At 46.7% G+C, this 14,317-nt stretch overlaps 1 long non-coding RNA gene across 2 annotated transcripts in view; it reads left to right on the forward strand.

The window, feature by feature from the left end:
- LOC112545991 (uncharacterized) overlaps window positions 1–14,317 on the forward strand; it is a 40,811-nt gene that overhangs the window by 11,158 nt on the left and 15,336 nt on the right. The window lies entirely within an intron of this gene.

Below are 14,317 nucleotides of genomic sequence, written 5' to 3' on the forward strand. Positions count from 1 at the left end.
TGACTTCAGTACTACTTTAGAAAGTATGCCTGAGCTTTATCGGAAGAAAATCTCAGAACCGCTTCTTGAAGCTGAGTTGGAAGCACTTTTATCAAGTCTCCATGAGCACTTATACCATTTTCTGAAATGGCTCAAAGGAAAAGACTGTTGAAAAGGTTGTGCCACAGGTTCATTTCCTAATGCATTCAAGGCTTAAATATTTTAAAGGCAAAAGGGGTCTTTTGCAAGCCACCTCCTCGCCCCAAGGTTGCAGCTACATGTAGACCAGACAGTAGAAAGTAACTCACTAACCTGCTCTTCTTACAGTTTCCTCATAGAAAAATTATTCCCATTGCGCTCCACTTCCTGGGTTCACATCCTTGCCAATCTCTTCAATGAGGGTTGTGATCCATCACTGTCAGTTGATGATCAGCATCTATCCATGCCATCAAAGTCCTGGGTGAGACATTTACATGCACAATGCTAAGGACATCTACAATTACATGAGACAAGACAGGATAAAAAAATTGCAAGATATATTAACACTCATGCTTCAGGGCATGAACCAAACTCTAACCAATGGGGACTAGGAGTATAGTTACTTCTGGACAGGAAAGGAATAAGTACACTCTTCAGCATTTCCTGCTCCTTCCTCTGAAGCATCTGATACTGGCCACTACAAGGCATAGGATACTTGACCTTGCATCTTATCCAGTATGGCAATTCCTATATCCCTAATATTTTCGTTGGTGGTTTGAATGGGTAACCTTTTATGATCCTGAAGTATGTCTCCATTCCAAATATGGACTTCTGCCCACTAGTGTTTACCAAATCCATTCCCCCAGTCCCTTCCAATACCGCATCCTTTGCACTTCCACAAGCAATATAGAAAGGAGCCAGTACAAACCCAGGCCAATATGTTGACAAGAACAAAGCCCCAAAGACTGCCCTTAGATAGCAGCTTTACTTTAACACAGGAGAGATTCTTCAAAGAAATGAATGCTCTCTAACTGTCTCTCAGGCAGGAGTCTCATGGGAGGAGAAGAAAACAGCTTTCATTTTAGCAAGTTACAATATTTATGGTCCTTTTATGAGTTTTGTTTGAAAATATAAAAGTAGATGAATTTAAACTTGCTTCAAAAGAGAGAGCGAGAGAGCGCACATGCGAAGGGCAGGTGAGTCTGAAGTATCTCTATCCACCTAAAGAAAAGTCTTTCATTGTTTTAAAATATATGCCTCCTGCCAGCCATGAGGAATATGGCTAACCTTTATATAGCCCCTTTCATCCCAAAGTGATTTACAAAATTTATACACCTATTACAACAAAATACACCCACTTTGTGATACAACATGGCAGTTCTTTAAAAGTGCATGGCAGCACTGTGCAACAGTTCAGATCCAAATGCTTCTAGTAACTAGATTCTTATATCAAATCCTGCAAAAGTGAACACCCTCCACTGGATTCCCGAGGGGAAGCTGGCAGTTTCTGTGTGCTCACCTATCAAAACCGCATGTGGACTTTTATCCAGCATGCTTGTGGAGTCTGTTCTGCCTATGAGATTTCACCTCTAGAGGTCTTCTTGCTTTTTATATCTGAATCTCCTCTAACCCTTTGGATATCTTGACAATACATTCAGATCCAATTAGGAGAGTACTGTGTACACACCTGACAAAATGATCTCTCTGTATATGTCCCCCATTATCATAGAATCTGAACACATCCTAAGTCCTTAAATATAAGCTTGAATAGTTCATAAAACACACATGTCGTGTGTGTGTCAAGAGAGTACGAATATGAAAAAATTATAGAGGGAAAGTTAAATTGAATAATTAACTTTTGCATTTATTTCTGAGTGCTGAGAGGCCTATGGGCATGATCTTAACTGTTGATAAGTTCCAACGTCTGGGTCAGTTCCTGTGCAAGTTTTGTTTCCCAAACCTATGGCCCTCATTAGTTGGCAGTTGCACGACAGCTTTTGTGGAAGTTGGTGGTCGAAAAGGGTGAGCGATCTTTGGCCAATTCAATGGAAGGCTTTGAACATCTGGGCAGAGACTTTGAATTGGACTTGGGATTCAACAGGGAATGAATGCAGAGCACAGCACTGGGGAGACATGAGCACAGTGATGCTAAGCAAATGGACTACTGCATTTTGGACCAGTTCGAATATATGGTTTCACTCTGACATGTTGCAGTTATCAAGCTTAGAGGTCATGAATGTTTGGATACTGTGCTCAAGAGTGTTCCTGACAGTATGAAGTGCAATCTCCTGGTCAGTCATAGATGAGTTACCCGAAAGGCTGAGGTAAACAATTGCTGTGGGCAGAGCCAGCCCGAGCCCTTTTAGCGCCCTGGGCCCGGACACACGGTGCATGTGTGGGCCTGCCCGTGGGGCACTGGCCCGCCCCCCCAGGGTGTGTGGGCCCACCCCCGGGGTGCATGGCACATGCACGGGCCGGCCGTGGCTGCTGGCGCGCAGCCCGGGGCCCACTCGCTGGGGCACATGGCACATGCGCTGCTCAGCCCAGCCCGGCCAGCGCGGCTGGCACGCACGCCAGTCCGTGCAGGGCCCCGCGGCCGTGGGGGAAGGGCGCTGCTGGCCGGTGACGCGGGGCTGGTGCTGCAGGAGCCAGGCGCGCAGTGCCTGATGGCAGCTGTAAGGGACGCCGCACGCTCCTTACAGCTGCCATCAGGCGCCCCCCATCAGCTGGCACCCTGGGCAGCTGCCTCCATCCGGCCCTGGATGTGGGCAATTAATGAAAGCCTAATGCGCCTCCAACACAGAAGCCAGATTCGACCTGGTACCCGTATCTATCACCGGTGAACAGCTAGTCACAAATCAGGTCTGAGACGGAATTTAGGGCCAAACCATATACTTTAAAAGATTGTGAACACGTATCAATCAACAAGAAAACAGTAAATGTCCCACCCTGGAAGAAAAGGAGATAGGAAAGATCCCGTATACAAAAAGGGTTATACTTAAAACACTGAAGGCGGCGATGGACACCTGCGACCTTCTACCTCGTGGCTAATTGGAAGCCTTGAGGGAGGACTGCAGGGAGATCCCTCGGGGTCCCGATCAGTTCCGGATCCTGAGTAGGTCCTCGAAGTAGATCCTCGCCTCTCCACGTGGTGGACGCCCTTCGGATTCCGTATCACCAATCCTTTGGTTAGGTGAGGTCCGTAGGTGTAAAAATGATGGTACAGACCCAGAGTCCAGGATCACCAGTCCCCAAAAATCCTTACCGAGAGGAGACGTCTCTCACCTTCAGGAAGGTGCAACTAGTGCTGGACCTGAGCAGCCTTGGCCAGGCCACGTGTGGATGGCACTCCTCAGGGTTGACAGACGAAGACGAACAACAACACAGCTACAAGCGGATCGACGAAGACCAATGGATGGGTAGAGGAGAGCCAAACCGAACCATTCTTAGGGGAGGGTTTATAAATACAGTAAGGTGGGAAACTGCGTTAGTGAGTGGGGTGCAACAGAATAGGGTGGGGTGCATAGGGAAAAGGGTGCCAGGTGCATAACTGGGATGTGCGCGCATGGTATTAGTGCGGGGTGCACAGGTCTGGTGCTGTGTGCACAGGCTAGAGAGTGGAGTACAAAGCCTTCTTCAGGGTGGTTTTGGCGGGAAGAGACACTGCTGAGGTGAAAAGGGATCAGCAGACTCCATTTTGAATCATAAACTCCATTTTAAAAACACCAGCCTGGGTAACAGACAGAAGTGAACATTTTATGCCACTTAACTATTTGGGCATATGTGATGGTGTGTCGGGGACCCCCCCCAATCCTGCACCCTGTCTACAGAAAAATGAGACTCCGTCAGCCAGTAGAATAGAGAGGGTTTATTGCTTCTGGGAGGTACACACAACCCGGGTTCTATGTGGGCATCACAGTGAGGGGCAAGTAGCCTCAGACACCGTGGGGTAGGCGTCCACAGGCCCCCGAACTCCCAGTACTCAGCTTAGTCTCTTCTCTTCATGTTTTCCCAGCCAAGAATGACTCCTCCCCAAACCACACCCTTCCTTTGTTCAAACTCCTTCCCTTTCTGGTGAGAACCAGTTGGGCCATGGTCTACACATGAAGGCCCTCAGCGACCCCCCACTGGGCAGTGCTTACAGACAGAGGCCAGTAGGGGTCATCCACAGCTCACATCCCAGGCATATGGACAGCCCCTCCCCCCCACACTACATCACAGCATCAAATAGTACTGAGAAACCCCAAAGGACCACAAGGCTGCAAACCAACCATCATCCGTGGACAGATGCCATAGCTAACTGGGGAATGTTATATAGCGAGAGTAAGTTCTTTTAAATGCTTCTCTCTTCCTGCCAGCATCACTCTAGACTTGCTTTGGTCCAGTTTTACACCCCCACTTCCCTCTTGTGAATGGAATCATTTTGCTCTCATGGTTGCTTGTTCAGAGTCCTTGTGTAAGTCTGAATCAGGTCTTAAGATTTATTGATCTATCCTTGTCCATTGTGTGGTGCATTTTCTAATTTAATGACTATAAACCACTCAGGCATGTTGGCATGAAGGATGCTATAAAGAAGTCTAAGTGACTGATTGATTATGGAGAGCCATCAGTCTCTCCATAGTTAACAATGAGGCTAGCTTTCCATTATAAACCTAGTTTGTCTCCAAAGGTAAACCAATCTGCCTGAAATTTCACAGGTGTGATTTATCTTGCTAGGTATTTGTGTTGTGATATTCTGCCAGCATAGAATTTTTTTGGAAGACTAAGGCAAATCAGTAAACCAGACAAGGCAACTGAAAGACACAAGCATTCAAAAATGGAGGAGATCATTCTTCCTGGTATTTTACATGAATGCTTTCCTAACAGTGTGTGGTTGATCATTACTCTAGGGCAGCTTGGCCTAGAGACTCTGAACTTTGTTTTAAACTGTTGGTTGTCTTTGATTGATTTGGGGGGCAATACAGTTGGCTGAATAAAGTTCAGAGTGTTTTCCTTGTATATTATGAGGGCCACTGTGAAAAGCTTGGTGGGAGAATAACAGTCATGGAAATACACCTGTTGGAAGAAGCGGGGGAGAGAAAGAGGTGGAGGACTGTGGAGCAGGCAGGAGCTCACAGGGGCCAGGCAGGGTGATTATAACAAAAGGATGAATGGGAAGTGACAGAGTCAGCATTGCTCTTGGGTAGAGAGGCCTAGAGTATCTGGAATCAGACATAGCCTCAAAAAAGTGGAACTCTTTTAAGCTCTGTCTTCAAAATAAGCTCCACTCATGTGAGGTGCTAAAATGAGATACTGCTCGGAGTATATTATACAGATATTGCAAAAATTGGTGCTAACTCCCAAATACCACCAAAATAAAACAACTGTACAGATCTGTGACCCTCTCCCTGCTTCCTGTGCAATGAATGAAATATAAACAGTATTGACATTTAAATTATCATTGTTGTCTTTGTGAGTTAAGACCTCCTGAGGCTATGTCTACACTACAGTGATCTATCGGAAGTGATTCATCTACACTGGGTCAAATTTCGGAAAAGCCTCTTCTTTTGGAAGAGCCCTTCTTCCTCATGGGAGGAGGAAGACAGGGCTTCCAAAAGAGCGCATCTGCTCTTCCACACAAAAAAAGCAGAAGAGCAGACGCGTTCCCTGGGCACGGCGGAGTTTTTCCAGGATACCTCCAGTAGCCCCATAGTGTAGACATAACCTGAGATGACTAGGACAGCCCACACCTCTCACACTCCCTGCAGACTCACATGCACACTTCTGTTTACTTTACACACAGTTCCCATTTGTGAGATTTTCTTTGCAACTATGACAGGTAGAGACTTACCCTTCTTTAAAATGGGAACTGAGATTCTGGATAACAAGACAGCCTTTGATATGGCAAATGGGTGTGTATAGTTTACTTCCAATATGTAATAAACCACTGTTTTCCATATATATTACTCCTGTATTTTCCAAAAACTCTGCAGAAAATTCTTAACATTCAAAAAGGTTCTGCCTGGGTCATGAGTCATGATTAGATAAACTTGTTATAGTCTAATTTTCTAACATATACATTCAATGTGGTCTAGCTAAAAAACTTGAGACCTAGTGTGCCTCAACATACCAGGATATGTGCCCTTTGGAGTGGTACATATATGCTGCCATATAAGTGGTGCTGCCAGTTCTACCCCCCGGAAAAACTACACTTACGTCCACACTGCGATTGCGTTCTTTTGACAGAAAGTCGAAAGAACGGAGGTGTTTTTCTGACAGCTGTAAACCTCTTTCTATAAGGAAGAAGCCTTTTTTCTGAAAAAACTTTTTCGGAAAAAGGTGTTTGTGGAAGAGAGTATTTTTTCTAAAGGAGAGGCCTCCAGGAAAAAGCATAGGTGCCCTGGCGGCCACTCCATCCACAGTAATCACAACTGAAATGTGAGATAGTGTCCAATCAATGTGGACGCTATCTTTTGAAAAAGCACATTGCTTTTTCATTGCGCTTTTGCTGTGTAGATGCTCTCTTTCAAAAGAAGTTTTTCCAGAAGATCTCTTCCAGAAAAGCATCTTCTGAAAGAAGCCTGCAGTCTAGACATAGCCTCAATTACTTCTTGCTGGAAATGTTGAGTGGGGAAGGAGGGTGGGTCATGGAATGGAAATGAGCACCACATCTTGAAGAACAACAGTTCCAAAAGGTAACTATATTTTTTTCTTTCATTGCTAGTTCATTCCCATTCCACTGTAGATGTCTCCCAAGCAGTACCCACGGAGGTGGATAGGAGTTCATAAACATGCAAATTGCAACACTGCGCTGTTGAAGCCTGCATAATCTCTCATTGCTGAGTGATGGCATACTGCTTCATGAATGTGCATACTAAGGACTGCATCTTGGCCCTGCAGATGTCCTGGATAGGGACATTTGACAGGAATACATCCAAAAATGCCTGAGGCTTCACTGTCGATGGAGGCACAACCTGTGATAATTCATAACACATATGGATGTAGGTGATGATTCAATTTGAAATTGAAGACACTGGAAGGCCCTTTATCATGCTGGTTATTGCGATAAAGAGCTGAGTCAATCTATGGAAGGGTTTGATGCACTCCAGGCAGAACACCAGGATGTACCACACATCCAGACTGTATAACTGCCTCTCCTCATTTATAGTGTGCCTTCAGACAGAATACCAGGAGAAAGATGTCCTGGTTGATATGGAAGTGCAACACCACCTTCGTCTGCAAAGCCGGATGGGGCTGCAGCTGCACTTTATCTTTGAGGAAAAGTGTGTAGGCACAATGAGATAAGGTTTGGATGCAGTAACCCACCGCAATCCTGCGATAGAAGGTCCAGTCAACTGGACAGTGGCCAGGATTCCGCCACGGACAGTTCCACGAGCTTGCTCAACCAGTGCTGGAAAGGCCATGCTGAGGTGATTGTGACTTTGTCCCTCTTGATTTTTTAGAAGACTTGTCTGACAGGTGAAATCAGCAGGAAGGCACACATCATTTCCCCTGACCATTAGAGGAGAAAAGTATTGGAGAGGGAGCCCCAACTGAGGCCTGGGAGAGAGCAGGACTGAGGACAATTTCTGTTCCATCTGATGGCAAACAGGGCTACCCAGGAGTCCACCCCCTCTGGAAGGGCACCATGACGACCTCTGAGTGGAGTGACCACTCGTGGTGAGAGAAGGACCTGCTGAGGCAATCTGCCTGTGTCCCCCAGGTTCTGGAGAGATGTGAGGCTTCCAGGTGGATCACATGCTGGCTGCAGAAGTCCCACATGTGAAAGGCCTCCTGGTGGAGAACCAATGAGTACACTCCATCCAGTCTTTTGACAGAGAACATCGGGCCCATGTTGTCCATCAGTGCTAGTGCTACCCCTCTAGACAACTGGGGAAGGAAGACGCCGCAAGCCAGATGGATGGCACTAAGCTCTTTGATGTTTATATGTAACACAAGTTCTGCTTGAGATCATGTCCTCTGAGTTTGCAGCATACCAAGATGGAGTCCCAAGGGAGGTGAGAGGCATCTGATATCAGGGAGACCGAGTGTATTGGGCTTTTCAATGGCATTCCTTTCAACACCAACTTCAGGTCAGCCCAATACTAGAGAGAAGTACCCCAGAAGGATCGTGATGACCTTGACCAGGTGATATCTGGCCAGCGAATAAACCACTGCTAATCACATTTTAAAAGAGTGAAGTCTGAGCCTTGCATGGCAGACAACATATGTACATGCTGTTATGTTATCCAGGAGTCTGACAGATATGGGCCATGATGAGCAGGTATGCAGTAATTACCCTGAAACTGGCCTCTGGCAGAAATGCTGTGGCTTGTGTAGAGTCCAGTACCACCCCGACAATCTCTATCCATTGAATTGGGATTACAGTTGATTTTTGTTTGTTTATCACCAGGCCCAAAGTTCAACAAGCAGTTTGTCTCCTGGATCTAGGGAAGGAATGATGGAGGCTAGGGAGGTTGTGCAAAACTTCAATTCCTTGAGATATTTGTTGAGGCCTCGCTGGTCTAGGATGGGCCACACACCTCTCCCCCTTAGTCTTTGGAATTAAAAATAATAGCATGAGTAAAATCCTTTTGCTTCTTAAATGCAACAGGCCTTCCTTCAAAACTCCCATCCAGATAGGACCTTGCACCTCCTGAGTAAGCAAATGGTCATTAGAAGGGTTCTTGAAGAGAGATGAAGAATGGAAGTGAGAGGTGGGGACAGAAGTAAATTGGAAGGTCTGTATACATCTGCAATTGTGCTGAGGACCCATCTGTCTGTTGTTATAGATATCTAGACAGGGAGGAAGGGCAATGGGTGATCAGAAAACAACCAGGGAGCAGGATCCAGGACACTGGCTGGTAGGCTGCCCTTGTGCACCTGCAAAATGCCACTTAATACCTTGTTATGGGTGGTGACTGAGTGACCAGAGGATGCTGGCTGGTGTCTTTGCCAGAGTTTATACTTCTTGCAGAAGTGCTCTGACCAAGGTTGGCTTCCATACCTATGGGTGTGTTGCAACTTAAACTGGTTCCTTGATGGTTCTTACATGTACAGGCCCAGGGTGCTCAGTGTTGCCCTAAAGTATTTCAGACCATGTGATTTACTGCCAGTTTGTTCAGAGAACAATGCCAGATTATCGAATGGGAGGTCCTGGATGGACTGTTGAACCTCCATTGAGAGGCCCAATGACTGGAACCAAGATGCCCACCTCATGAAGATGACTGAGGCCATGCTTCAGGCCACAGAGCACACTCTGAGGCCACTTGAATGGCTAATCTGGCCACTGCCCTGCCCTCATCAAGGACAGCCTGGCAGTAAGTCTGAGAACTTGGCAATTGACTGCCAGGTATTAAAATCATAGTAGCCAAGTGAGGCCTATTGGTTGGCCACTCACACTGACTGGAAGTTGAATAAACTTATCTTCCAAAGATATCCAGCCTCTCTGTCTCTTTGTTTTTGGGTGTCAAATCTGATTGGCTCTGTCTGCTGCTCTCACTGACTGTTGACAAACTACAGTAATTCCTCATTTAACACTATAGATGTGTTTCTGAAAATGTTCATGATAAGCGAAAACGTGTTATGCGGGGTCAATTTTCCCATTAAAAATAATGGAAAAGGTGGAGGTTGCGTTTCAGGTGATGGTGGCAAAGTCAATTTTTTGCTGGTGCTGGGTCGTCAACTTCAACATTAGATATCTAGCCACACAAGATATCTAGCCACTCAAGTCACCGTGGTTTGTCAAAACACAAAGATAAATACGTGAGTGAGCAGAGGAGCGCTGTGACCATGTGTATTCATCCGCTCATGCATATTACCACTGTTTTCACCAACTTATACTGCCGCTTGAAGGAGTCTGCCACTTGATTATTTTTGTGTTATTTTGGGGACAGTCATGTTATTCGAAAAATGTTCCCTAAAAAAAAATTGTGCTATTGCGAAAATGTGTTAAGTGGGCATGTGTTAAACGAGTAATTACTGTAGTTGATCTTAGGGTAATCCATGTACAAATATTCATACCTGTTAACAGAAACAGAGTATTTACACTCTGCCCACTTGGAGCCAGGGGACAGTGACAAAGGTGTCCATCACAGGGTCTTAATGATTTTCACCACTTCCTTGTGTACCAGCAATGCTACCCAGTCTGGAGCTGCTGCACCTAAAACATCAAGCATGGAGTCACAGGGCTCTGCAAGCTTCTTGGCTTCCAGCCCCAGGTTTGAGGGGAAGCTCTTCAAGAACTCAAGATGAGCTCTGGCATCATTTTGGGGAACTGGATGAGAAGAACCCAGTATCACCTCATCAGGCAAAGATCACAAAGAGGTGGGTACAGGCTGGTCTGCTGCCTCCGTCATAGGAGCCTCAGCCTAGACTGGGTGACCCAGAGGAAGCTGCTGAGTCTGCATCTAAGTCAGGGAGTGGGCAGGAGACTGTTGCTGACCATTTGTTGGATGTCCCTGAGGCTGATCTATGCTCTTGCTATGGCTGAGGAAACCCCCAGCTGCACTACAGGAAATACTAGTGGTCCTGATGAGTGACCCTGTACTGCAGGCAGGATCTGCTCCTCGCTGTTGGAGCCTGAGGAGGGGGATCTATGTCTGGAGGATCAGGATGGTGCTAAAGCCACCTGTATACCCTGATCCCATCCGGGCTGGCCCCAGACCTCTGTTGAGGTCTATACAAGAGCTATGACTCTCAATACCAAGATCCTGGTGACTGCTGGCAGCTTTCAGCGGATTGGTGATGGTAACTCAGCAATCTACATCTTATGAATAGCAAGTGGTGCTGCTCTGCTGAGCAGGAGTGGGAACAGTAGCAAATAGACTGTGGTACTGAGGACCATTGGTGTGCCTGAAGCAAACAGTATTGACAGTCTGGTGACCAGGTTCTGGGAACTGGCATCTCAATCCACTGGAGTGGTGCCATGAGCTGGGTGTGTGGCATGGGCATTCTCAGTACTTGGATGCCACACCTCTGGGGATCTGGACCAGCCCAGTGGTGATCTCCATCTTGAGTCCAAGGAATGCTGCTGGGAGTGTGAGGACCGACACCAGGAACTCTGGCAGGTAAGCCAGCCCTTGTCTAGGGCCTGGTGGCACTGCTCAGCTAAGCACTGATGGGGCAGTCCCTGAGGTGAGGAGCAGTGTCGCGCTGATGGGGACTGTTGGAAGGGTCCCAAGGTAGGTTTACCCCTTCAGCAGGGCACCTCTGTGGCTGGTGTGGGCAGCAAGGGGGACTGAATGTCCTTTGTGGCCTCAAAGGCCTCCAAGCGTAGATAGCACTGCTTGATGTCGAGTGGCTCTGCTGCTTCTCAGGGCGGCAGGCAGGTCTTGGGTTAGTTCACCTACTGGGAGTTGGGGCCTAACATCCATCTGGAGGGAAAAACCTGCCCCTCTCCACCTCTTTATGGGACATAGGAAAATGTCGTTTCCCAGCCTTATGTTGCTTTTATAGCAAGTAGTGGGGATGATGACCAGTGCCTATCTGAGACTGGTGTTGCTAGGACACTTCACGCCAAGGCCACAATGTCAGGAGTGGAGTCCAATCTGATTGGCTCACAGGCTGGTGTAAGGGTCAACTAGGTAACGACCGCTCAGAGATGTTCCTTTTTGGTCTGTAGTTTGAAGATTTTGCTAATTTGGGTTTCCCCTCAGCACTTCCATCAGCTACTGTGGGGATCACTCACTGGCATGGGTTTCTTGCAGCAGTCACAAGGTTTGAAGCCTAAGGAGCTGTTCAGGACTACAAACTAACACTAAGGCTACACTGGGGAACTATGAAAACTAACAACTTTCTAACAATATACAAGCTTATACTTCTCATCCACTAGTTCACTGTAGAGGCAAGCAGCTCTATGTTCCAGAACTGTCACTTGTGGTGAGACACAACTGAGGGTATGGGGAGCTGACAGCTCTCCTTATACTGTGGTATATGCACGCCACTCCAAAGGGCGTCAGAGCCAGTCCCTTACAGATATCCCTGAGAGAAATACTTCTGGTACTGGTGCATTTGATGAGCACTCACTTAACAATGAAATACATGACCAAGCACTGGAAGAAGAACAGCAAATTACCCAAAAAGGAATGGAAAGTGGAAAAATTGTAGCCATCGTAGAGTGGAGCAGACAGACAAAGAGCAGCAATTTCTTACAACATTTCTATACATTCCAAAATTTCCAGTGCCACCCCCGACTGCTAACCTCTTAGTCTCCCTTAGATGTCACTTCACTACCTTTCCACATCCCCTCCATGAACTTCACCTTCTCCTACCATCCCCACTCCAATCTCCCATATTTCCTAAGAAAACTATAATCTTCATTAATCTCACCACCTCTTCATCTCACACAGATAATGTTCCATCACCTTTCTATGTTTTACAGACCTTCCCACAACCTTCCATCTCCCACAGAAATTGGAGAATCTCTTTATTTTCAATTAATGTTAGGGGTCATCACACCACTGGTGCCTCATCAGACCATGGCCAGGCATGGCAGCTATTGCCACTGGCTCTTTCAGGTCTGTAGTGACCTACCTCTTCCTGTGATTGGGCTCTCTGATCTGGCCACTTCCATCTCTCTCCTGGCAGGTTGGTCCAGAAACAAAAAGTAAGCGGAATTAACACAAGCAAACTGTTAACAAGAGAGGGAGGGATCAGGATCAGGCCCTCCCTTACCTCAGGTAGTTGTGAAAAAAGATTCTGTTTTCCCTCAGCCCTTTCCTCTGGAACTGAGGGCTAAAGGTCTCATTTTCTTCCCATATCTGCCCACAAATCAGTTCTGCTTCTCTTTTCACTCCTCTTCCAGCCTGTGCATGTCTTGCAGGTGTGATGGGTGGAGCAGACTGAGCCCAAACACCTCCTTTAATCCCCTTTTTGTTCAGTGTGGGTTTGTAAACCCCAGCACAATCACACCGCCCTACAGATGGCATCTGGAGAACTGGGACCCTTGGGTTATTCCCCTCATTCACTGGGGAGAAAACAAAAAACAAACAAAAAAACCCTCAGAATTTTAGTGAGCTTTTCCTACTCTATATTGAATATGGTAGCCTGGGGAAACAGTTATCAGTACATAACCCAGGAAGTTGTGTCCTTCATGGCATTTAGCACATCAAGGGAACATTATTGGTGACGAGCTTGAAGGATTTGCAGGGTGGTAATATCGAAGCAAGTGAAGGGTCCATTTCACTGAGACCTTTCTTTTCTATCACAGAATAGAGCTGCTCTGAATGGAACAGTTTGAAGCTAAATAGAGTACAGGGTATTCCGTTCCATTTGTCTCCTGGGACAGTAATGTAACTAGTCCCACCTCGGAGGCACCAGTTTGTAAAATGAACTGGTTTATAAAATGAACTCATTTGAGAATTCAGGAATGAGCAGGACAATCTCTTTACACAAGCATCCTTTCACCTTCTTAAAGGCCTTTTCTCAGGTCTGGGACCCATTCACCTTTTGGGGCCACTGTCCTTAATGAGGTCTGTGAGAAGGCTGCTGCCAACAAAAACCCTAGCACAAATCAGCAGTAGTAACCTGGGAAGCTCGAAAACCTTTGGACTTACTTTTTTATGACTGGATGTGGGCATGCTTTGAGGGTCTGGATTTGGCCATGAGGAGCTGGACGAGGCCCTTCTTTAAAGCATATCAAGATACTGAGATTTCCCATGATAGCCCAGTTCAGGGCATAGCAGTTTGCTGGTCCCTTCATAGGCTGGCACTTCTTAGACCACCCTGTCTGATTGCTGCTTCTCCTGGTGGGCTCGCCATTGAATTAAGGGGCCACTTTGCCCTCAGCCAGTTCTTGTGTGACATAGTCAGAGCTATCTCCACTGCTAATCAGTCTCCATCAGCTAGACTGTGTCACCTGGGGACTCTGGCCAGTGTTTGAGTACCCAGTTTCTACAACCATCTAGAAGTATGTGGGCAAATTGCTCCACCACAATGAGCTCAGTTAAGTCAACTCACCTAAGTCTCCAGCATTAACCACCTCTAGCATAGGCCTCTTAATTTCTGGACACCCACACGAGGGTTATTTCTCTCCACAGAACCTCTGTTGGAAGGGCACCTTTGTGATGTCAGGTTAGTCAAGAAAAGCCAATTTCACCTAAGCATAGTCCTATTCAGGCCCTGACATGGCGTCTGTGTTGGTCCCCCATCAGGAAAGATGTCAACAGAGTATCCCACTGGTCAGGTGGCCACTGGGCTGCTGTCACCACTTTCTTAGATGTTATCATGAAGGCCTCCAGGTTGTTCTTAAGGCCCATTTTTTGTGAGTTCCGCTAGCACAGGTGGGGTTACCGGTCCCGGGCCTATAGCTCCTGGAAGAGAAGCCCCAGACATACTTTGGGCTGCATCAAGACCACTGTCTATTGGATCAGTTTTTATT

Source organism: Pelodiscus sinensis, chromosome 1 (genome assembly GCF_052426305.1).
Source record: "Pelodiscus sinensis isolate ZL-2025 chromosome 1, ASM5242630v1, whole genome shotgun sequence".
NCBI classification, from domain to species: Eukaryota; Metazoa; Chordata; order Testudines; family Trionychidae; genus Pelodiscus; species Pelodiscus sinensis.